Source organism: Triticum aestivum, chromosome 4B, assembly GCF_018294505.1.
Source record: "Triticum aestivum cultivar Chinese Spring chromosome 4B, IWGSC CS RefSeq v2.1, whole genome shotgun sequence".
Lineage (NCBI taxonomy): Eukaryota > Viridiplantae > Streptophyta > Magnoliopsida > Poales > Poaceae > Triticum > Triticum aestivum.
Window position 1 is genome coordinate 591,690,108 of NC_057804.1, and position 25,664 is coordinate 591,715,771.

Genomic DNA, 25,664 nt, shown 5'->3' on the forward strand with positions numbered 1-25,664 from the left:
ATGTTCTCCATGTATGCGTAGCTTGTCTAACTAGATCAGGATGGTCCAAATTAAGCATCATATCCCAGAGCGACCGAGCCTATATTCGCAGTGCAGGGTTCAGAACTTAGGGTCATGCAGACGTCACGAATATAACACAGCTGTGCCCTGTTCTGTTGTGCCAGGATGTGTAGCCACAGTCGCAGAGAGTATATGTCACGAGAGGTACTGGTTGTACCACTGAGCAATGGAGGGAGACACGTATGTACATTACCGCTAGGTACGAGACCATCTTCCCAGATTGCATCATGACCAACTGCATTTTTCTTCCTGAAAACGGAGGATCGTAACCTATTGCATGTGCATGGGTGCAGAGACAATGATGGACTGAATCACAAAGCCGGCCAGGCATACGTGACGCGTCATGCCGACCTATTCCAGGTCGAACGCCGCCGATCGGTCGATCCTGCACCATCGATTCCACGGCGTGTAGTCTGCGTCCTAGCTTAGCCAGCTCACGGTGTGATTCCACGAGGTAGGCGCATGTCTGACGCGACCGGGGCGGAGACCTGCACTGCGCCTAGGAACAACATCATGCAGGGATTGAACAACATCTCGATCGCTTTGAGATGAACCGACGGACGGATCGATCGGCGAAACCTGGACGGCACGGCGAGCAGGACAGCGTCTGCTTTGCGTGCTTGCGTGCCTGCATGGACCCAGGGATTATTGATCGATCCGTAGCATGATTGTGCTGATTATTCGATCCGTAGCCACATGATTGGGATGGCCCTGCATCTGCATGATGGATGCCGTCGCCGTCGCCGTCGCCACTGGGAGATCGACCGTGGCCGTGCATGGTACAGCGTACGCGCGCGCAGCCTGCAAAGCGAGCGAAAGAGCTAGCGGTGGAATCGCACCGGCCGCCGTCGCTTCCCTAGCCTTCACGTCCTGTCTCCGGGCGGGGCTCAGATCCGTCCTCGCACGGTGAGATGCCTTCCCTAGCCCTCCTATTCCTAGCTACTACACTCGACTTTCTGCTGCCCGGTTTTTTCCTCCGGTCGATCCACAACGTACTCCTCCTCGTGATCCGGGCCGTCCACCGAACCCATTGACGAGCCAAGGACGATCGAGATGGACGGAATGGAGTGGATCCGCGCGCCCGCCACCATTCCGTGTTTGGCAACGACGCGCGGCCAAACGGTGGGCACGAACATACGGCGCGCGGTGGGTCGCGCGGTCCGTATTCGCCGGCGCCGGGTGGCATGCATGCATGCATTCCGGCCACAGCGTGCGAAAAACGAGTGTGTTCGAGACCTTGCAACGGTCGACCATTAATGAGGCAGTATTCTGCATGGATTCGCTTTGGTGTTGATGAATAAGACAATACTAGTAGTAACACAAATCTAAACTATAAAACAAAATAACATCTTTTTTCTACGACTGGCCACAGTGGGAGTAACTTCAAGAATAACATCAGGTCCAACTCAACAGACAATGAGTTAATGAGGAGAGAAATAAATTGAGTAACTTTCTAGTTAAGACGCCACAATGAAGAGTAACATACACATATCTCTAGACTATATTACTACCTTCATAGTGTGTAGTAACATAAATGTGGTGTCATGGAAAGCTTCATTTATTAGGTTATAGACTCATATTGTATTGGTATGTGATGTTACTCATAGTATGAGTAACTAGCTAAGTTACTACCTCTGTCCTGGTTTATTGGTCCCTATTGTATTTTATGCCAAACTTTGATCATAAATTAAACTAACAAAATGTTCATGCATGTCATAAAAAATTATATCATTAGAAACTATGTTCAAACGAATCCAATGATATAATTTTTGTTGACATGCATTAACATTTTGTTAGTAAAATATTTGATCAAATTTTGACATAAATTACAAAGGGGACCAATAAACCAGGACGGAGATAGTACTCTTATTATCTCTCTCCTCATTAACCCATTGCCACATAGGCAAATTTACTGAATTGGACTCGATGTTACCGCCGAAGTTACTTCCATTGTGGCTAGTCTTACTCATTCTATGAGAAACATCAGACATGCCAAGATAAAATGAGTCTATAACCTAATAAGGCTAGTCATAGTGAGAGTAACTTAGCTAGTAACATAACGCATTTCAAGACAAAGTTGCTTATGTATCATGTAGTTAATGAGGAGAGAGATGTTTACATTAACATGATATGTTACTGTAATATAGCGCTACCCGAGAAAAAATTAGTCTATATAATATGTTACTGTAACAATACTACTCCCTCCGTCCGGAATTACTTGTCGCAGAAATGGATAAAAATGGATGTATCTAGAACTAACATACGTCTAGATACATCCATTTCTTCGACAAGTATTTCCGGACGGAGAGAGTACTATGTTATTTTGCACTATAATGAAGTAACTTAGTAGACTACTACTCCCTCCGTTCCTAAATATAAGTCTTTGGAGAGATTCCACTATGAACCACGTACGGATGTATGTAGATGCATTTTAGAGTGTAGATTCACTCATTTTATTTCGTATGTAGTTCATATTAAAATCTCTACAAAAACTTATATTTAGGAACGGAGGGAGTACAATTTAATTTACCAAATGTAGTAGACTATTAAAACACCTATGTTACTCTACGCTATGACTAGTCTAGTAGTACAATATTAATTTACCAAATGCAACACAATTAGCAAGCACCGCAGCATCTTTATTGGAGTAATAACGTCACGTTAATGTGATCAAGCGATATCTGGCAAATCATATTTCACACATAACACGTGAAATTTAGCAAGCAAATGCGCACCCGTCATCGATCTATGATTGCCCAATTCTTCGTTTCTGTATCGCTTATGGGTTCTGCCGACTTTTTCCGTTTGCTAGTTTGATATAGTTTTCTATTTCTTCCGAGTCGGTTTTCTTCTGCTTTTCAGCTGATTTTTCATTTTTTTATGATTTTGTTTGGTTTTATATATGTTTATATTTTCTTAATCCATTGTCGTTCTTTTCCTGTTCACTTTTCCATTTTACATGTTTACGGATATTTTTGCAAGTTCATAGTTATTAAACAAATTTCTGCACATTTTCCAAATTTGCAAATATATTCTCTATATACACGATTTATTTCAATTCAAAAACATTTTTGAAAATCTATGAGCATTTTAAAAAACCTGAAACATTACTCAAATTAACGAACATTTTTCTTCAAACCTGTGAACTTTCTTAAAACTTATGAATATTCTTTAGGACTCGAGAACATTTTTGAAAGTTGTCAGGATTTTCCAAATTCATGAATATTATTTAAAACACGGGCCATTTCTTGTAATATGTATAAACATTTTTCTTGAGATATAAAAAGGATGAACTATTAGGTGCACTACATAACCAGGAACAAACCGAGAAATGAAAAAAGAGAAAAAAAATGGTAGTTATTGGGCAATGGCTCGACCATCGTCGAGCGCCATGTGCGGCTCCTCTCCTATTTCCCGGCCGGGTCCTAGTCCCGCAGACCCGCAGCTCGGGGCATACAAACGCGCACGTCCTGCATGCTAATCGGCTGACCCACTAGGTGGTTTCGTGACTTCCCCACCAGTTTTTCTTTCGGTGTCATTTTTCTGTTTTTTTAATTTATCATTATATTTATCTTCTTTTGATTTAAAAAATGCAAACCATTTTATGAATTCATTATTTTTCAAATCCAGATTTTTCTGAATGCAAACATTTGTCAAAATCAGAAACATTTTATGAATTTGCAAATATTTTTTAAATTGCATACTTTTTAAATCTAACATTTCTACATTCAGGAACATTTTTTTAATCCATGACCATTGTTTAAAAGCATGAATATTTTTGAATTCATGATCATTTTTTTGTATTTGAGAAGATTTCTTGAATTTGTGAAATTTTGTTCAAATCTGCAAACATGTTGTGAATTCAGAACTTTTTTTCTAGATTCATGAATGTTTTTTGAACTTCTGATTCTTTATTCTTGATACAATGGTCCCTTTGCTCATGCGCGGAATGGGAGGGCTTTCGATATCCGACCAACATGGTCGTTTGAATATTTGTCTAGGCCAGAAAGGAAAGGTGGTTGGTTTTTCTTTTCATTTTTCATTTTCCTTTTGCTGTTTTTCGTCTATACATTTGTTTTGCCGCCTTTTGTATTTTCTTTCGATTTTCTATTTTTCCTTTGGATTTTGTTTTTCTTTTGTTTTCCCCTTTTTTCCAAATACATGTTGAGTTTTTCTAATACATATTGTATATTTTTTATACACGTTAAACATTTTTTGATACGCATTGAACATTTTTTGAATACATGATTCACATTTATGTCCTAAATTCGTAATGCATGGTTCTTAACTTAGGGTCGTGCAGACGTCACGACTGCTCTGTTCTGTGCCAGTACGCTTAGCCAGAGTCTCTGGGAGTTATCACGAGCGGTACCGGTTCTGGTTGTACCATTTAGCAATGGAGGCATATATTCACATCACCGCTACAAGACCATCTTCTCTCGTTGCATCATGACCTACTGCCTTTTTTTCTTTTTTTCAAACAAAGGGGCTACATGACCCCCATTTTCACAACCATTTAACTTTGAAAAAAAGAAAGAAATGCAGTAAGTCAAATTTTACGAGGTTTGACTAAAGACAAATCTTATATGCGAACTAAAAAGGACCGGCGGGAGTATCAGTACCGTAGGCAGAAATTTTGTACGGCCCAGTCCATGCTCGTTGCTACAATGCCTACTGTAGCTATAGTATGCGACTCCCTAAAAAAAGGCTATAGCATGCGACTGTAGGCTGTAGCTACAATCTACGAAGCTTTTTCCATAGACGCCTCAAGCCACGGCCCGGGCCGCCCTGATTTGCACCCTTCCTTTGATAACTAGCCATACAAAAGTCTTCACGTTCAGATTTATCCTTATCCTCCAAAGCACTTTGTAAGGAAACACAAGATTTCTCACAATAAGGTAATGATAAAGTAATTTAACTGAAAACACCCCTGATTTAGTCAACAACCATTTAAGGTGGTGTTTGTTTTAGAAGTCCTAGGACTTTTTCTAGTCCCAGGGACTAATCAAAAAAGACTCTCTAGTAGAATTTTTTTTAGTCCCTGCAGAAAAAGTCCCTCCCGTTTGGTTTCTAGGGACTTTTTAGGGACTTTTTCTAGTCTCTGGGACTAAAAAGTCCCTGAAACAAACACCCCCTAACTTTCTCAGGTCTTTCCGTCAAGGTAATCAAACTGCACATATCAATTACTCCCTCGGTAAAGAAATATAAAAGTGTTTAGATCACTAGGTTATTCCACATACTCAAGGGTTATCCATGCAGACACCTCCAAAAATTAATACAAGTGAACTCCTGACCAACAACATTAGCAATAATAATGTGTGACTGAGAGTCAAATTATACAAACGAGGAAACAAAAGGCGAAGAGGTTTGTCGCTCAACCACGCATCCTCCACCTAGTGCATTTCTCCCCTCGAAAAGGATCATAACCTATTGCATGTGCATGGACGTAGAGACAATGATGGAATGAATCACAAAGCTGGCCAGGCATATATGCCGACCCGTTCCATGTCGAATGCCGCCGATCGGTCGATCCTGCACCATGGATTCCACGACGTGTGGTCTGCGTCGTAGCTTAGCTGTGGTTCCAGGTAGGCGCCTGTCTGACGCGACCGGGGCGGAGACCTGCCCTGCACGTAGGAACAACATCATGCAGGGATTGAACTGGCCCATGTAGATCTCGAATTCTCGATCGCTTTGAGATGAACGGACGGACGGATCGATCGGCGAAACCTGGACGGCACGGCGAGCAGGACAGCGTCTGCTTGGTTGCTTGCATGGCCCGATGCATTATTGATCGATCGACGATCTTTGCTTGCAAAATTCGGGCAGGCGGTCCGAAGAATGATTGTGCTGATTATTATTCGATCCGCAGCCCCATGATTGGGATGGCTGCCCCCTGCATCTGCATGATGGATGCCGTCGCCGTCGCCGTCGCCACCGGGAGATCGACCGTGGCCGTGCATGGTACAGTGTACGCGCGGCCTGCAAAGCGAGCGAAAGAGCTAGCTGTGGAATCGCACCGGCCCGCAGTCGCTTCCCTAGCCTTCACATCCTATCGTGTCCCCGGGCGGGGCTCAGCCGCTCGTCCGCCACCCCGCACGAAAGTGAAGCGTACATGCTCAACTTTCCGCCCGGCCGCTGCCTCCGATCGATCCACAACGTACTCCTCGTTATCCGGGCCGTCCACCCTACTCATCGGCGAGCCAAGGACGATCGAGATGGATGGATCATGGATCCGCCCGCCCGCCTCCCGTCCGAGTTTGGCAACGGCGCGCAGCCACAAACGGTGGGCATGAACGGCGCGAGATGGGTCGGTCCGTATTCGCCGGCGTCTGGCAGCATGCGTCCCGGCCACGAGCGTAGCGCGTGAGTGCATCCGAGAACAACGAGTGTGTCGTGCGTGCCAGCGCGCGTGAGCTCGACGTGCGGCGTCCGGGCCGTCCGTGCGAATCTCGTCTGCTGATCTGATCGAGATCGATCGGGGGGTGGTTCATGCGACGCATAGTGAGCACCGCACGCAGGCAGACACGACGCGACTACTCCACGCGCGCTCTAACGTGCCTGCTGTCAGCTCAGGTACGTTACGTTACGGCTGTGCTCTGTGCAGTGGGCTGTGGCTACGGCCGGACTGCTCCGCGCGCCGTCTACGGCACAGGCAAAACGTTTGTCGCAACGGCAGAGGTACCTGTGCTGTGCAGGGAAGGAGAACATGCACAACCAGGAAAAACACTATGGATTTCTTTTCTTCTGCAGCATCCTAAAGAGTCCTCGAGACGCCATGCGCACAGTTTATTTAGTGTATGTAAGAATAAAAAACGTCGACGTTTTACGGCGGGTGAGACTCAAACCGTAGAAGCACAGTATCACCGTCTTGTCACCAACCGGCGCTATGCATTCTGGCATAATTAACGAGATGAAATCATGCGTTGTAACTTGTAGCCACACACAAAAAACCTAGAGAATGTGTATGTCGTAGGCAGGGGACATATATGCTCGCACTGTCACACATGTGTGCATGAATGAACACTACCTGCACTAGCTACGTTTGGAGCATTATATATAGGTGCCATGCATATGATGACTAGGTAGGTTCCTCGATAGATCAACTCATCCATCCTTGCCAACACAACATTCTCTCTTGGTTTCTGCATGTGTGCAGGGGCCTATATATTACGCTCATTCGTCCTTGCCAAGGCAACATTCTGTCTTGATCAACAGTATACCGGCCCGTGACGACATTGGTTGCAGTTAACAAACTCCTCTATTTATCTGGACTAGCCTAGCTTGTTTGGAACTGCTGACTTCATGAGAGTCCAAGAGCTGGTTTACAATGGTTAACTAGCTGGCTGCCATGACAGCTTTCTCTACCACTAGCTGTATGCGGAGTGATAAAATATCTCTACTCCTAATAGAGCAGTTGGTGAATAGTCCGTCGGTTATTTTTCGCGGGTTTTATTTCGTCCCACCACTTTCGCTGGGTTTTTTTCGTCCCGTCCCCCACCCCACCGGTTTAGTTTCGCGTCACCCTCTCACACAACGAAAAAAATCTAAACCGGTCAGAACTTTCCATGCTAGCACAAATTATTTAGTAATGCATTTATGTAAAAAAATCAATCACGATCAATATCTAAAGAACAAATCTAAATTAATTAACCTTACCTTAAATCGCCAATTCTTCTTGTTAGTCCCACCGAGCGAAGACATCCCTACGCCTCCCCTCGCACTTGAAAGGAAGGAAATTAATTTACAAACAGAAATCCGTGCATGGATGCCAATCCCGTTCCTCTCTCACGTTCTCTTTCCTTTCCTAGCTCCCATTCTCTTCATAGAGATGCACATTGATCGAGAAGGAGGATGACTGAATGAGAGGCCTCAGATCGGATCCTCTTCGATCCAGGCCTCTGCAACGTCAACGACGCATACACCCGGATGCTCGACAAGACCAAGCACCAGGACGACGTCGATGACGACATCCCCGCCGTGCTAGATGGCGGCCGCAGCGTAGATCCCTTGGTCGGATTTGAGAGGATGTAACCGCCCGGCGGCAAGATGCGGAGCCGCGAACATGCGCGGATGCACTGGAGACAAGCTGTGCGGAGCCGTAGCCGTTTCCGTTGGTTGCCGTGCTGTAAGCGGTTGTCCGCCGTCGCTTCCATAGCCCGCCAGGAGCCGTCGTCGCGCACAGAGGGCCAAGGCAAGCACAGACGTTGGCGATGGTGGGCTTGTGGCGCGGGTGCACATGTTGCCGGAGCCGAGGCGAACACGGCTGCGGGTGTTGCACGGCGAGCTAGGGCGCGCCGATGTGGATGCATCTGTGCTGCTGCGTGCGCCTCAATGACGAGAGCCAAAGGTATTAAAATAGGAAAGAAGCACCTGATTATTATACCAATTAGATCAAGACTTTGGTATATGCATGGTTGTATGCGCCGCTTGATCCTCCTGTGCATCACTCCCAGGTAAACATTCATCCCTAGTTCCCTTCTGTATGTTCCTCCCAGCTGAAGACGGTGTCGTCTTGCTTCTGAAGTGGAAATGGAATAGATGAATTCTTCTCACGCTCGGATGGAGGTGACTTGCGTGAGTGCATAACATACAAGTGAAAACAATCAAATTAATTATTAAATCATTGAGGTTAATCACAGAAGACAATAATTTTGCTTTCTCCTAATTGATGTTTTTGCAGTGAGCGGCGTGGAAGTCGACTTCTCCAGCAATCAGGCCATGATCGGCAATCTTCGGGAGGAATTCCATGCGTCGTCCCTTCCACATGCTGGTTACCTTCCTCCTATTCAATCGCTCCAGCACATGGGTGTGCGTGGTGGCCGGAATTGGGGTTCGCCGGAATGTCTTTGTCTCTCGTTCGCTCTCGGTAGAGCGTGTTGATAACATGTATGAAGTTGATAACGAGGGAGACTCAATCACCTCATAGTTGACAATGTTTATGATCACCCCCTTGCGCCCAGTGCCGTCTCGTTCGCTTCGTCGTTAATTTTGGAGAGATGTGCGTTGTTTATCACGACGCTCCCGCCGACGAGGCTGATGCAAGGGCGTCCTCCCCTGCTTCGACGAGGAGGATGCCCTTCCATGTGAGATCCAGCAAAGAAGCACTCCACCGATATCCGTTCCTACGAGATGCACGAGGAAGTGCTGGCCTCCTACCTCCGGCGGGGAAGCTACTGCCTTCCACGGCAAAAAAGTGGTTGACCACAACGTTCTTGAAGCCTCGTGCGATGGAGTCTGCACAAGATAATATTCATCCTTGCTTTTTAACACCTAGCCTACTGTTAAAAAGGCTCTGCATCTAATTGCTTACTATACAGAGTTTGTTTATGTCTAGAGTTCATCTAGGGATTAGTAAGAAAATAAGCTGTTTTTTGTCAAATGGTTATGCAGGTTCGAGCAACCTCAAAGTAGGCTGGGGAGGATAACCAGTGATTATACTGATGCTGGAGAGTCATGTTGAAGTTGAGTTTGTATGGTTATAGATTTTAATCCCTGTGCGGGTGGTGTTCTTGAAGTTTCATTTGGTGTTGCTGTCAGCCGGCTTATACTTTCATGATCTTCTACATCAAGTATAGTGGTTAATTGTTTTGGTCAACTCCGCATTTTATTTCTTTAGAATTACCTCGCCGCATTTTGTGGACAACAAAAGTAACAGTATGGTAATTGGTAAAAGTTTTTGGTCCCATAATATCAGAGTATGTGTGTGTGTGAGTGTGTGTGTGTGTGTGTGTGTGTGTGTGTGAGAGAGAGAGAGAGAGAGAGAGAGAGAGAGAGAGAATTTAGATATCATTTGGTGGTAGCAAGTTCAAGTAATAGTTTGAACACATTCAAGAAATAGTATAAAGATAATGCATATTACATAAAAATAACATTGAGAATTTAGATGTATTGTTTGTCATGGAGCTGTGGCTGGCCGATTTACATGAAATTAATTTCCTCAGTTGTGGTGGCAAATATAATACACATAATCCATATTGTTATGCACTAGCATTTGTGTGTGTGAAATAGATGGATTATGGTCCCATACCCAATAAGATGGATATGTGTGTGTGTGTTAGAGAGAGAGAGAGGGAGAGGGGGAGAGAGAGTGAGGAAGAGGGAAGGAGAGAGTGTGTGTGTGTGAGGATTTGATGGTAAAAAAGGTCGTCAATGTCACTTGATATGTATGAGAATATTAAATATAATATTAACATGATTAATATTGAACTCTTAAAGTTAATGTGGCCCCGTTGCAACACACGGGCGTTCTTCTAGTATTTCTATATAGATTAACTAGATGGTAAGCCACACATTGTTTAAACAAATGCGTAAACATGTGTTAAAGAGGACTAAAGACTAACGAAAGAGAAAATGTAAGTGTCCTCAGTTTACGCTTCAAAAAATGGTGTGGCTGCATGACAACAAGAAAGCTTATGCAAAAGATGCAACTTATGACTGACATGTAGAAGGTGATGATGCAGCAACGTTGCATGGATAGACTACTGCAAAAATAAAATTTATACCTCAATACAGGACTTGTTGACGTGGAATAGTTGCATGGCTAGATAAAATAGGACTGGGTTGTAGTTACTTCGAAAAGAGGATGTGAGCATGCCATGGTGTGAGGACTGTATTCTACTGTTGCATGCAGTTTTTTCTTGACAAATACTTTTATGGATGGTTGTCCCTAACTAGACCATGATTTCAATTATAACTAGGTGATATATACCCCACACATTGTTGTGGAAATGTTTTATAATACATTTCAACGTGATTTGATTGTAAGGGACATGCATATTTAAAGTACTAATATGAGAACTAAAACTGAAAAATACATATGATTTGTTTTGTTCGATTATTGTAAGTTGTAAAATCTAGCATAACAGAATAAAAATTATGATGCATGCTTGCATGTTGAGGTGTTTTTTATGTGTGGTTGCATGTTGTGGTGGGACTTTTTGTTATGCATATTGGTGTGGAAACAATGTGATTTAAAACCCACTTAGAATGCACTAATACATGTTATATGGTAAAGGATTCTCATGCACAGATCAAATAAATGTTAGTGGATCAAGCTAGTAAATCTAACGGCTACAAACATATTGATGATATGGAAGCACACATGCTGAGATAATTAGAAATATTTGGAATCACTCATGAAAAAGACTTCGGCCCCGCTTTATACATAAAACATACACTACAAGTGCATGAACGAACGATACAAGGAGGTGAGGAAGCCCTCAAACAAAGCATACATCAGCCGAACACGATTACGCCGCCAAGCAAGAATACATGAGGACCTAAGGACTACAACAACCACCGAGCAATGACACATGGGCTCCTCGGCAATCCCTCAAGAGGGGAAACAACGCAAAGTATCGTCATCGCTGCGACCGACAAAACGGACCAAGGTTTTCACTCGGAACTCTCATAGGGAAAGCAAACCTGCAACAACGTGCTTAAGAGGATAGTGGAACCCACGGGCGCCATCGCCGTTGGGGCCGAAGCACAAGGCTTTCACCCAGTTGCTTCTGTGAGCCATACAGGAGCAAAACTGGCCGCCGCAACGAAGCCTGTACCTCTAGAACCAGATCTGTGCACCACCCCTGCTGCCACGACTGCTACTGGATTTTTCTCCATCGTTGTTGCATACTACTACTTCCTGAAGAACGACCACTCCTCTGACGCCAACGATCCCTTCGGTAGCATCGCTAGCCATGTGTTCGTCTCTTCTTCCACTGCACCGTATGTGTTCTTCTCCCTTTTTGTTAGGGATTGTGTTTGGTCTACTAGTAGTGGCAATCGATATGCATACTATGTATATCTTTTGTGTACCCGATTCCATGGCTAGTTTCATCACTTTGTTACTTGATGATTTGATTGTCATCTCTATTATAATTACATGCTTTATCTATCATTCTTCTGAAGTAAAATTAATGGAAAATTGCTTGAATATTCACAAATCTGAATTCTTTCAGCCTTTTCAAGTAATTTTTTTTTCAAAAAGAAAACCATCAAGCTTTCATGTTCCTGCTTCTTTTGAGTTACCATGTTCCGACTCCACTGCTATACTTCTAGGTCACACCCATGCGTGGCCTAGTGTTGCAACCACAAACTGGTACACAATCGGTACAAACAATACAAGCCTAAGGGAATATCCAACGACGATCCGCAATATTCCTCCCGCATCCATCCACGGACATGGGGTGACCAGTCCGCGGACACGGATGTGAGAGGCCGCCATCCAACCATAGATTGTATATGTCCGGCAGGAAATTCAAATTCAAATATGTATTGATCCACACAACGCATCTGACCACACTTGTGTCGGATCACATCCCCAATCACAACCAAAAAGAGGAAAATATGCTTAGCTTTTACATGCCTGAATCCAAAAAATATCAGCCCGGCAATCCATGCATTTCTATCCTGTCGAGTCGGCAATCCCAGCAAGCTGCTCCCCGATCAAGGAGGTGCATGTCCCGGCAATCCCAACAACCTGTCCGCCTCCGCCGCATCCTCATCTTTGGCCACCGCCAACTCATCTTTCTGCCGCTCCAATAGCTGGTAACGGAGTGATTGCACGGTAATTCTAGTGTCGGCATCCAAAGAGTCGATATTCATGGTCAACATCTTGGTGTCCTCCGCATTAGCAGTGATCTTCACCCTCTTTTCCTCAAGCACGACCTACTTTTCCTCAAGTGCGGCATCCTTGCCCTCGACCATCGTCTTCCTCTCTTCGATCATGGTTCTCCTCTCTTCGAGCTTGATCTTCTTCTCCGTTGCCTCCATCAACTGCTTGAACCTCTCCGCCTTCCACTCCTCCTCGATGTTCAAGCGCCTCACGCATGCCTCCTCCTTTTTCGCCAAGATCTCCTCGAAGCTCTCCGTCAGTTTTCCCACTGCACCTTCTCTCTTCGCCCTCTCCTCCTCCCACTTCTTGCCCCGTAAATTTCTTCTAACATTCTTTGGCGGTTCTTGGGTTGGGTCAGCAGGGCCACCGGTTTCTTCCTTGTTGTCTTGGCGGAGGTCTTCGCACTGAAAAGGTTCCACTTTGGTTTCCAATTAAACTTCAACCAACAATGCATGATAGTGAAGGAATTATTCTCCAACTTCTTGTACACCACACAAGCGCGAGTAGGATACAAAGTGAAACAATGCATATCCGTCTAGTGAGCAACAAAACAATACATGCCATGCTAGTGATCAACAAAACTAAAGCATATCCGCCCACAATACTTGGAGACGGCCTCTTGGATGGTGTACCATCGATGTTTGAGGGACTTCCATTCACGGTTGCGGATGACCACGTCATAGTAGGGCATGGAATGCTTGTGTTCATGGAACCATATGTGAATGTTCCTCCAACAGGTTGTGTCCTTTTGCTCCATGCCATGGATAGGATCGAGGCTAGTGGCCAACCATGCATGGCACAATAGATTGTCCTCCCGCATGTTGAAGCTTTCTCCTCTACCCTTCTTCTTCGGATCACCGACTGTATCATCTGGGTCATCGTCGTCGCCGTCGCCCTCCTCCTCCTCCTCCTCCTCCTCCCCATTAGGCTGCTGCTCTATGGCGGCCCAATGCTGCTGTTGCTTGAAGAAAATATGCCCTAGAGGCAATAATATATTTATTATTTATTTCCTTATTTCATGATAAATGTTTATTATTCATGCTAGAATTGTATTAACCGGAAACTTAGTACATGTGTGAATACATAGAGAAAACATAATGTCCCTAGTATGCCTCTACTTGACTAGCTCATTAATCAAAGATGGTTATGTTTCCTAACCATAGACATGTGTTGTCATTTGATGAACGGGATCACATCATTAGGAGAATGGTGTGATGGACATGACCCATCCGTTAGCTTAGCATTATGATCGTTACAGTTTCATTGCTACTGCTTTCTTCATGACTTATACATGTTCCTCAGACTATGAGATTACGCAACTCCCGAATACCGGAGGAACACTTTGTGTGCTACCAAACGTCACAACGTAAATGTGTTTTTATAAAGGTGCTCTACAAGTGTCTCTGAAGGTGTTTTTTGGGTTGTCATAGATCGAGATTAGGATTTGTCACTCCGTGTTTCGGAGAGGTATCTCTGGGCCCTCTCGGTAATGCTCATCACTATAAGCCTTGCAAGCATTGTAACTAATGAGTTAGTTGTGGGATGAAGTATTATGGAACAAGTAAAGAGACTTGCTGGTAACGAGATTGAACTAGGTATGATGATACCGACGATCGAATCTCGGGCAAGTAACATACCGATGACAAAGGGAACAATGTATGTTGTTATGCGGTTTGACCGATAAAGATCTTCGTAGAATATGTAGGAACCAATATGAGCATTCAGGTTCCGCTATTGGTTATTGACCGGAGATGAGTCTCAGTCATGTCTACATAGTTCTCGAACCCGCAGGGTCCGCACGCTTAATGTTCGATGCCGATTGGTATTATGAGTTTATGTGATTTGATGTACAAAAGATTGTTCAGAGTCCCGGATGTGATCATAGACATGATGAGGAGTCTCAAAATGGCTGAGACATAAATATTGATATATTGGACGGCTATGTTCGGATACCGGAAGTGTTCCGGAGAAGTTTTAGATAATACCAGAGTGACAGAGGGTTATCGGAACCCCCCGAGAAGAATGGGCCTTAGTGGGCCTATAGGGGAGGGAGGGGGCCGCACTAGGAGGTGGCGCCCCCTCCCAAGGGGAATCCGAATAGGACAAGGGGAAGGGGGCGTGGCCCCTCTTTCCCTCTCCCTCTCCCTCTCCTTCCTTCTCCTCCTAGTTGGACTAGGAAAGGGTGGAAACCTACTCCTACTTGGAGTAGGACTCCCCCCTTGGGCGCGCCCTTGTGGCCGGCCGGCCACCTCCTCTCCTCCTTTATATACGGCGGAGGGGGCCATGTTGGGGAACGCAGTAATTTCAAAAAATTTGCTACGCACACGCAAGATCATGGTGATGCATAGCAACGAGAGGGAAGAGTGTCGTCCACGTACCCTCATAGACCATAAGCAAAAGCGTTAGCACAACGCGGTTGACGTAGTCATACGTATTCATGATCCGACCGATCCAAGTACCAAACGTATGGCACCTCCGAGTTCAGCACACGTTCAGCTCGATGACGTCCCGCGAACTCAGATCCAGCAGAGCTTCACGGGAGAGTTTCGTCAGCATGATGGAGTGGTGACAGTGATGATGTTGCTACTGGCGCAGGGCTTCGCCTAAGCACCGCTACGATATGATCGAGGTGGAATATGGTGGAGGGGGGCACCGCATACGGCTGGAATAGATCAATAGATCAACTTGTGTGTCTATGGGGTGCCCCCTGCCCCCGTATATAAAGGAGCTAGGGGGAGGCGGCCGGCCAAGGAGGAGGGCGCGCCAAGGGGGGAGTCCTACTCCCACCGAGAGTAGGACTCCTCCTTTCCTAGTAGGAGTAGGAGAGAAGGAAGGGGAAGAGAGAAGGGAAGGAAGGAGGGGGCGCAGCCCCTCCCCCTAGTCCAATTCGGACTAGGCCTTGGGGGGGGGGGAGTGCGGCTTGCCCTAGGCAGCCCCTTTCTATTTCCCGTATGGCCCAATAAGGCCCAATACTTCTCCCCGGCGAAGTCCCGTAACTCTCCGGTACTCCGATAAATACCCAAATCACTCGGAGCCTTTCCCGTGTCCGAATATAATCGTCCAATATATAGATCTTTACGTCTCGACCATTTCGAGACTCCTCGTCATGTCCCCGATCTCATCCGGGACTCCGAACTATCTTTGGTACATCAAAACACATAACTCATAATATAAATCGTCACAGAACGTTAAGCGTGCGGACCCTACGGGTTCAAGAATTATGTAGACATGACCGAGACACGTCTCCGGTCAATAACCAATAGCAGAACCTGGATGCTCATGTTGGCTCCTACATATTCTACGAAGATCTTTATCGGTCAAACCGCATAACAACATACGTTGTTCCCTTTGTCATCTGTATGTTACTTGCCCGAGATTCGATCGTCGGTATCTCAATACCTAGTTCAATCTCGTTATCGGCAAGTCTGTTTACTCATTACGTAATGCATCATCCTGCAACTAACTCATTAGTCATATTGCTTGCAAGGCTTATAGTGATGTGCATTACCGAGAGGGCCCAGAGATACCTCTCCGACAATCGGAGTGACAAATCCTAACCTCGAAATACGCCAACTCAACAAGTACCTTCGGAGACACCCGTGGAGAACCTCTATAATAACCCAATTACGTTGTGACGTTTGGTAGCACACAAAGTGTTCCTTCGGTAAACGGGAGTTGCATAATCTCATAGTCATAGGAATATGTATAAGTCATGAAGAAAGCAATGACAACATACTAAATGATCAAGTGCTAAGCTAACGGAATGTGTCAAGTCAATCACATGATTCTCCTAATGATGTGATCCCGTTAATCAAATGACAACTCATGTCTATGGCTAGGAAACTTAATCATCTTTGATTCAACGAGCTAGTCAAGTAGAGGCATACTAGCGACACTCTGTTTGTCTATGTATTCACACATGTACTAAGTTTCCACTTAATACAATTCTAGCATGAATAATCACTACAAGAAATATGTCAACTTGTGACCACCACTATTGGTCACTGAAAGGTCATTGTTTTCCATTTGCGACCTTTTTGTTACCAAAACAGAAGGTCAAAAGCTGGCCGTCGTAAACTGACATTCACTGTGAGAAGGTCGTAGACGTTTACGGCCAAAATATACCTACTATTTTGTTTTGGTCACTAGCAGCCTCCCCAGGCCACGTAGGCATCCGACGTGGCAATCTGATGTGGCACAAGAGTCAGCCTGGTCCTATTCGGTGTTTATATGGGCCGAGCCCATTAATTCAGCCCATTTATATTTTTTCCTATGAATTTTTTGTCAGCTTCATGGACCAAGCCCAACATTGCAGCCTTTTTATTTTTGGCCCATGGCCTTTTTGTCTCAACAATTTCTTTTTTTCTTTTTTTTGTCAGGGTCACATTCTTCATTTTCCAATTTAACGTAAATAAATACACAATATTTAAATTGGCACACAGAAAACACACAAAGTACTTCAAATATTACCAGCCATATATGTTGGAGCCGGGCCCACTAGTCAGACAAGCCCCACATTTCATAATCTCATACATAGTGCTCAAAAAAATCATAATCTCATATATTGGTCCCACACATCAGATATTTCAACATCGCTCAGATTATTTTGGTAAGTGGATCCCACTAATCAGGTTTCCATTTGATAAATTTTTAAATCACTATTTCAAACAAAACAAAACAAACATAATTTATCAAATAACACTAAATCTGTTACAATGTCACAATCTCTACAGCCTATTACAGTCAAACAGAAAACCAAATCTCTGGCATCACGGCTTTGCACTTGGCTTCATAGCTTTGCACTTCAAATTTGTCCTGGCGCTCCTATAAAAGAGTGAACACAAAGACTTCCAGCATTACTGTACTGCTACTGGTCAGAACCAAACAAATGCAATGGCAACAGTAATGTAAGCAGGAAAGTACTAGAAAGGGCAAATAAAACAACAGACTTGCATAGTGAAATGTGTGGCTTCAGCAGCACCATGCATGTCCACAAACAATATGTGCCTAATAGATATCAGCTCATCTCAATTTACTTTCTTAAGTTTCTAATATTTGACGATAAAAAGAGACCAATAAATCATGTTTTTTCTTGACTAGGCCACAAATAGAACTCACAAGCAATATGTATAATTCCAGGCAATGGTGTTTTTGTAGACTTTCACTTGTCACTATATTGTTGAATGGGAATCAAAAGCATCCATTTTAGTAAACACAAGTTTAAGTTGCCGCATGATCATGGACAAGTTTAAGTAAACACAAGTTTAATTTGCTGCATAATCATGGACAAGTCACACAAATTTCAGTAAACTGTAGATGCTTAAAATTTCAGTGAACTTTGCATAATTTTGCATAAATATTACTGTTGCTGGTCAGTGATTGTTTCTTAAAAGTGAAAAATAAATAGAATTTCATGGCAAACTGCTTGTAGTTTACACTATGCAAAAAATGGCATTCAACATCGAATTCAAATTCAATCAAGTTTAAATCAATGTACAGTTTCACCATAGACCAGTTTATACAACCCCAAGGTCAGAAGTTTACCTTAAATACAACCCCAAATGAACCAATTCCAACAGTGACCTACCAGCATAGGAGTTGACAATAAGATTTCTCATTTCTAAATATGGAAGAAGTACAAATTAAGTTCAGTTTGCAAGGAAGAAAATTCAGTTCAGTTTGCTTGCTTGCAACCAAACTGTACAATTTTGGTGTACTACTTCTTGCAAGCAAACATACTGTACATTAGAGCAAGCAAGAATTTAAGTTGCAAGGAGTAGAGCAAAGATTCTGTAAGCAACTAGAACAACAGGAAGGTAATGAGCATCGTGGGAGTCATCCAGCCCATGTAGACGCCGGGCAAACAGATTACATGAATGGCATAAAGAAAGGAACATGCCAATGCACCCAGGTTTTGCAGTAAGTTCTACTTAAAATATTCACTTTTGACAATCCATGAATATGTATTATGTTAGCAAACAAGAACAGAAGGCAACCTTGCTTATATAGAAATGTTAGCAAATGCAAACTCCCAAGTCTAACCATGAAGGAACAGACGCCGATGCATAACATTGCTCACTCCTTTGCACACACTACCGCTCCAAAATTTAGAACATCATATATTTAGCATCAAGGTGACAATCTCATCCAGCATAATCAGCATAACTCGTACCAATTCGACAAACTCCCCTTCCGATCAAGTATAAGCGAATCGCTTGCAGTCACCAAAGACAACATTCACAAACCCTTAATTGTGACAAGATTCCAGTGAAGCAGAACAGGCGCATAAGCATAGCAACCCGCCAAATTCATATCCCCCTAACGAATCATGTGCAACTACCAACCAAGCACGGACCGATCTACACGAGAGCAACCCAAACATCCCCAAACCTAGAATTACAGGGGCAGATCACTGATCCGGGCGACGAATCGGGAGCGCAAGCAAAGGGAGAACGAAACATACCTCGTCGTAGTCCTTCTCAGCGACTTTGGCCTGCTTGAGCGGCTTGGCCTTCCCTCCTGCAAAACAGCCCCGAAACCGGAAGAGACGTCAGGACTCCGGAGGACCAAATCGGTCGGTGACAAACAACGACGGGATCGATCTCGAGTTGATCGGTGGGGAGCAAGCAGACAAATCTTGCTTCGACATGGCTTACGGGGCCGACTGTGGGGCGGGAGGGCGGAGGCAAGAAACCCCACCGTGGATCTCACCGTGGGAGTCATCCAGCCCATGTAGACGCCGAGCGCGGAGAGCCCCAGGAGCAGCAGCAGCGAGAGCAGACCTGCACACGCGTGCGCGCGCCGGTTAGAGTCGGCTGAGCAGACAGAAAGACGGCGGAAGAAGAGAAACGCTTTGCGGCTCAGAGATAGAGAGAGAGAGAGATGAGGGGCACCATTGCAATGGTAGTGGAGACGGGAGGAGTCGGGGAGGACGGCGACGAGCTTGCCGGGGAGGAGGGTGCCGGCGGTGGCAAGGTACGCGAGGTAGGAGGCCAGCACCACCGCTGCCCTCCAGGAGGGCGCCAGCGCGGAGAGCAGGTCGGTAGTGGTCGTCGCCGCGTCCATCCCCGTCGTCGCGACCAAAGGGGATCTCACAAGCCAATGATGGGTGGTGCGGCGGTGAGGGGAGAGGGAGGTGGGTGGCGGATCTGGATCTGGAGCGGGGAGACGGCTGCAAGGGAGAGGGTCAGGGAGAGTGCTAGCATTCGTGTGCGGGGCTGTGGGCCGGGTGAGAGGGTGAGGGTGCGGGGCTGTGGGCCAGGTGAGAGGGGGTGAGGGAGAAAGGGCTGCCGTCGGATCCGGGAGCATCCGACGGTGTTGGAGGCACGATCCGCGTGACATGCCCATGGACCAATCAGAATCCAGTACACGTTATGACCATTTAAATTGGTCGTAATCGACTAAAAATAACGTGTTGAATCATATAAACAGTTTTATGATATGAGAAATTCAAAAAAATAAAAACTTTCTCATTGTGTCAGCAAAGGTGACCTAATTTTTAGAAAAACTAACAAACTTCGAATCACAAGACAAATATCTTTAAAAAGTGTTATGAGAATGAGTTTTTAGGAAAAAAATCATTTTCCATTTTTCGAGTGACAAAATGAGTTTTTTTGTGAAGGACCTACCAAATATTTGTTGCAAAATTGTACCAAATCAATTTTCTAAAATACTAGGCCATATTTAATGCACATTTGATCAAATGGTTGGGTGTGAAAAGCTTTTATCCACCTCTAATGAAAAAGACAAATGCCCGCCGATTCAGCAGGAAGCAAGTCAAATTTGAACTGCAGCTGCCTCATAGTTTGCTCTTTATTTTTTCCAAAAATCATTTATAGGTACATAAGTATCTATTTAATCAAAGAAACATCAAAAGTTTTCCAAGATTCAACCACTAGCTAGGAACGGTCAAGCCCGCCGTTTTGACCGCATTTTGAAACGGGCATAAAAAATTCAAAAAAATCAAAAAAGTGGAAAAACTTCGCATTGTGTCATTACTTGTGACCAAGTTTCCAGGAAAAATAATAAACTTGTAATACGGAAATTATTTTTAAAAAGTGTTCTAAGAAATGAGCTATCATGCGTGAAGATTCATGGCTTTCAAGCCAAATGATCAATCTTATGGCCACATTCATGGCATAGTTTGTTCAAATGATCTCATATTATGCACAAGGGTGCATCTTGGAATTCCAAACAATGTTGCCTAAGGGAGTTTTCACTTTCATTGCACAAAAGAGCCATTTTCCATTTTTCGAGTGCCCCAAATGAGGTTTTTTTGTGAAGGACCTACCAAATAATTATTGCAAAATTGTACCAAATAATTTTCCTAAAATACTAGGCCATATTTAGTGCACAATTGACCAAATGGTTGGGTGTAAAAAGTTTTTATCCACCTCTGGTGAAAAAGACAAATTTCCGCCGATTCAGTTGGAAGCGGGTCAAATTTGAACTGCAGCTGCCTCATAGTTTGCTCTTTATTTTTTCCAAAAATCATTTCTAGTTACATAAGTACCTATTTAATCAGAGAAACATCAAAAGTTTTCCAAGATTCAACCACTTGCTAGGAACGGTCAAGCCCACCGTTTTGACGGCATTTTGAAACAGGCATAAAAAATTCAAAAATCAAAAAATTGGAAACCTTCGCATTGTGTCATTATATGTGACCAAGTTTCCAGGAAAAATAATAAACTTATCATACGAAAATTATTTTAAAAAAGTGTTCTCAGAAATGAGCTATCATGCGTGAAAATTCATGGCTTTCAAGCCAAATGATCAATCTTATGGCCACATTCATGGCATAGTTTGTCCAAATGATCTCATATTGTGCACAAGGGTGCATCTTGGAATGGCAAACAATGTTGCCTAAGGAAGTTTTCATTTTCTTTGCACCGAAAATTCATTTTCCATTTTCTGAGTGCCCGAAATGAGTTTTTTTTATGAAGGACCTACCATATATTTGTTGCAAAATTGGACCAAATCAATTTTATAAAACACTAGGCCATATTTAATGCACAATTGACAAAATGGTTGGGTGTCAAAAGTTTTGATCCACCTCTGGTGAAAAAGACAAATTCCTGTCGATTTAGTTGGAAGCGGGTCAAATTTGAACTACAGCTGCCTCATAGTTTGCTCTTTATATTTTACAAAGATCATTTCTAGGTAAATAAGTATCTATTTAATCAGAGAAAAACCAAAAAAATTCCAAGATTCAACCACTAGCTAGGAACGGTCAAGCCCGCCGTTTTGACCGCATTTTGAAACAGGCATAAAAAATTCAAAAAAAAACAAAAAATTGGAAAACCTTCGCATTGTGTCATTATATGTGACCAAGTTTCCAGGAAAAATAAATACTTGTAATACGGTAATTATTTTAAAAAAAGTGTTCTCAGAAATGCGCTATCATGTGTGAAGATTCATGGCTTATGGCTTTCAAGCCAAATGACCAATCTTATGGCCACATTCATGGCATAGTTTGTTCAAATGATATCATATTGTGCACAAGGGTGCATCTTGGAATTCCAAACAATGTTGCCTAAGGGAGTTTTCATTTTCTTTTGACGGAAAATACATTTTCCATTTTCCGAGTGCCCGAAATGAGTTTTTTTGTGTGAAGGACCTACCATATATTTGTTGCAAAATTGGACCTAATCAATTTTATAAAATACTAGGCCATATTTAATGCACAATTGACAAAATGGTTGGGTGTCAAAAGTTTTGATCCACCTCTGGTGAAAAAGACAAATTCCCGTCGATTCAGTTGGAAGCGGGTCAAATTTGAACTGCAGCTGCCTCATAGTTTGCTCTTTATTTTTTCCAAAATCATTTCTAGGTAAATAAGTATCTATTTAATTAGAAATACATGTTTTGATGGTGATACATCGAGGTTTGGACGGTGGCCGAGGGCCCCAACTATAGAGCGCATAAGCACGCATGCCCGCCGCGTGGTCACCACGTGACCGTGGCGTTGCCATGCATTTTGGGAGGCCTAGGCATGTCTAGTGGGTTGGGCACTCCCCAGGTAGGTTCTAGGAAGAAAATTATAACATAAGATTCTCATGAGGAGACCGAACTATGCTCAAACATGAATTAGCAGCCAAGTGTTTGATTAGCGGTACGGGAAATGCACATGGCCAATGGGCGTGAGTTTTGGCTGAGGATGATCATATACTAAGAATAATGTCTTCACAAATTTTTAGGGAAATCAAGAATATATAAATAACACTTCCTTCACAAAGTGCTTCTCTGAATAGAATAGGAAAATGAATATTGTTGAGTTATTTTTGAACTAGGCAAGGAATGTTTTTGACATATTTGATGAAGGTATGATCCAAACGATTTATGAGAATTTTTTGGGAATTTTTGGAATAATAGAAATATAGGTTGCTTCACAACCTAGGGCAAAAATTGACACATGGACATGACACATAGGCAAAACTGATGAGATGGCGCCTAGTCATCACAACCCACCACAACCTACAAGGCTATGACCATCTATATTGGTCGTTAACAACTAGAAATAAGGCAGCAGACCAGCACTGTTTGCTTTATGACCATTTCGTGTAAGGAAATTATGACCTTTCTGACCAAAATGGTCGCAATGGTTTAGGGTTTGGAGCCCCCCGAATAGCTTTTGACCAATTGGTCTCAAATGGTCATAGATCTATGACCAATTCTTCCAGCGTCACTAACAGAAGGTCACTAGTTGACACATTTCATGTAGTGAATAAACATTTATCATGAAATAAGGAAATATATAATAACTTTATTATTGCCTCTAGGGCATATTTCCTTCAGTCTCCCACTTGCACTAGAGTCAATAATCTAGTTCACATCACCATGTGATGTAACACAAATATTCATATCTGTATGTGATTAACACCCATAGCTCACATCGTCATGTGACCAACACCCAAAGGCTTTACTAGAGTCAATAATCTAGTTCACATCACTTTGTGATTAACACCCAAAGAGTACTAAGGTGTGATCATGTTTTGCTCGTGAGAGAAGTTTAGTTAACGGGTCTGTCAAGATTCAGAGTCGTATGTATTTTGCACATATTCTATGTCTAACAATGCTCTGCATGGAGCTACTCTAGCTTATTGCTCCCACTTTCAATATGTATCCAGATTGAGATTTAGATTCATCTTGATCGGTGTAAAAGCTTGCATCGACGTAACTCTTTATGATGAGCTCTTTTATCACTTCCATAATCGAGAAATATTTCCTTAGTCCTCACTAAGGATAATTCTGACCGATGTCCATTGATCTACTCTTAGATCACTATTGTACCCCTTGCCAAACTTATGACAAGGTACACAATAGGACTGGTACACAACACAACATACTTTATAGAACCTATGACTGAGGCATAGGGAATTACTTTTCATTCTCTTTCTATTTTCTGCCATGGTCGGTTTTTGAGTCTTACTCAACTTCACACCTTGCAACATAGGCAAGAACTCCTTTTTGACTGTTCCATTTTGAACTACTTCAAATCTTATCAAGGTATGTACTCATTGAAAAATCTTATCAAGCGTCTTGATCTATCGCTATAGATCTTGATGCTTAATGTGTAAGCAGCTTTACCGAGGTCTTTCTTTGAAAAACTCCTTTCAAAAAACTCCTTTATGCTTTCCAGAAAATTCTACGTCATTTTAGATCAACAATATGTCATTCACATATACTTATCATAAAGGTTGTAGTGCTCCCACTCACTTTCTTGTAAATACATGCCTTTCCAAAAGTCTATATAAAACCATATGCTTTCATCAACTCATCAAAGCGTATATTCTAACTCCGGGATGCTTGCACCAGTCCATTGATGGATCGCTGGAGTTTGCACATTTTGTTAGCACCTTTAGGATTGACAAAACCTTCTGGTTACACTACTAGGAAAAACACTACCAGTAGCGTTGGTTTTTTGCATACCAGTAGCATGGGTTCCCGCGCTACTGCTACGACGCTACAGCTAACTTTTAGCAGTAGCGCGTTTTTTACCCCACGCTACAACTAAAATAGTTAGTAGTAGCGCAGTATCACCATGCTACACTATTCCAGACCTACGCTACTACTATCTAATTGCTCGTAGCGCCCCATTTACACCTACGCTACTACTAGCCAAGTACTACTAGCACCACATTCTTCACCCATGCTACAGCTAACTAACTAGAAACTAAAAAAAAGTCAGATGCAGTATTCATGGATGGTAATCAAGACATGTCCAGTGCAAATAAACTATGTTCACAGAACCATCTTAGCACTTGCAGCATTCATGGATACAACATTGAACATCTCAACTCGAGATCTCGAGATCCCATTTAACATCAGATGCAAACAACTAGACCACTTCTCTAGAAGTATCTACTAAGGCTCGGAGTTCAAACGTCAGTGGATCCAAGCACCCCCTCCCGCCGAACGGTGGCATCGAGGTCCTCTACGTCAGCGACCTCCGGCATTGCAATGACTTGGACGATCATCTGTGTGGCGCGGTTGCCGGGCTTCACGATGAAGTTTGCCTCCGAGTGGTTGAATAGCACGACGCCCACCAGGCCGCAGTAGTCCATGTTGATCACCCCTGCGCCCATGTCAAAAAGTAAACTTGTTAGTTAGCGTCCGCATCCAAATCAAGTAGGGTATTTTCTTTCTTTTTAGCACATGCACATGAATCAATAGTAATGCATAGTAACAAGAAAAATAACCATGAATCCTATAGAAAATGATCATTCTTTTGGGCCAGGTTGATAGTTTCAAGGCACGGGAAAGGATAATATTGGTAAAAGTCTTCGTTACCAAGAACAATGGACCGAGATTTCTCAAATGACATTTGTTTCACCAACAATAATTAACGACGAGGCATGTAAGATTTACCTGAGCAGCATCAGCATACCCTCTGATCCTTGCAAGAACTTAAAGGCCAGTGTTCTTAGCTTTCTCCCCTTTGACTAGCACAAGTCCAGCAGCACCATCGATGTACATTGAATAATAAAAA

At 43.5% G+C, this 25,664-nt stretch overlaps 1 long non-coding RNA gene across 1 annotated transcript; it reads left to right on the forward strand.

The window, feature by feature from the left end:
• The first annotated feature begins 7,880 nt into the window (after positions 1–7,880).
• LOC123089311 (uncharacterized) lies at positions 7,881–9,879 on the forward strand. The gene is made up of 3 exons (XR_006442253.1): positions 7,881–8,410; positions 8,559–8,637; positions 8,744–9,879. It is a non-coding gene; the product is annotated as an uncharacterized lncRNA (long non-coding RNA).
• Positions 9,880–25,664: the final 15,785 nt, after the last annotated feature.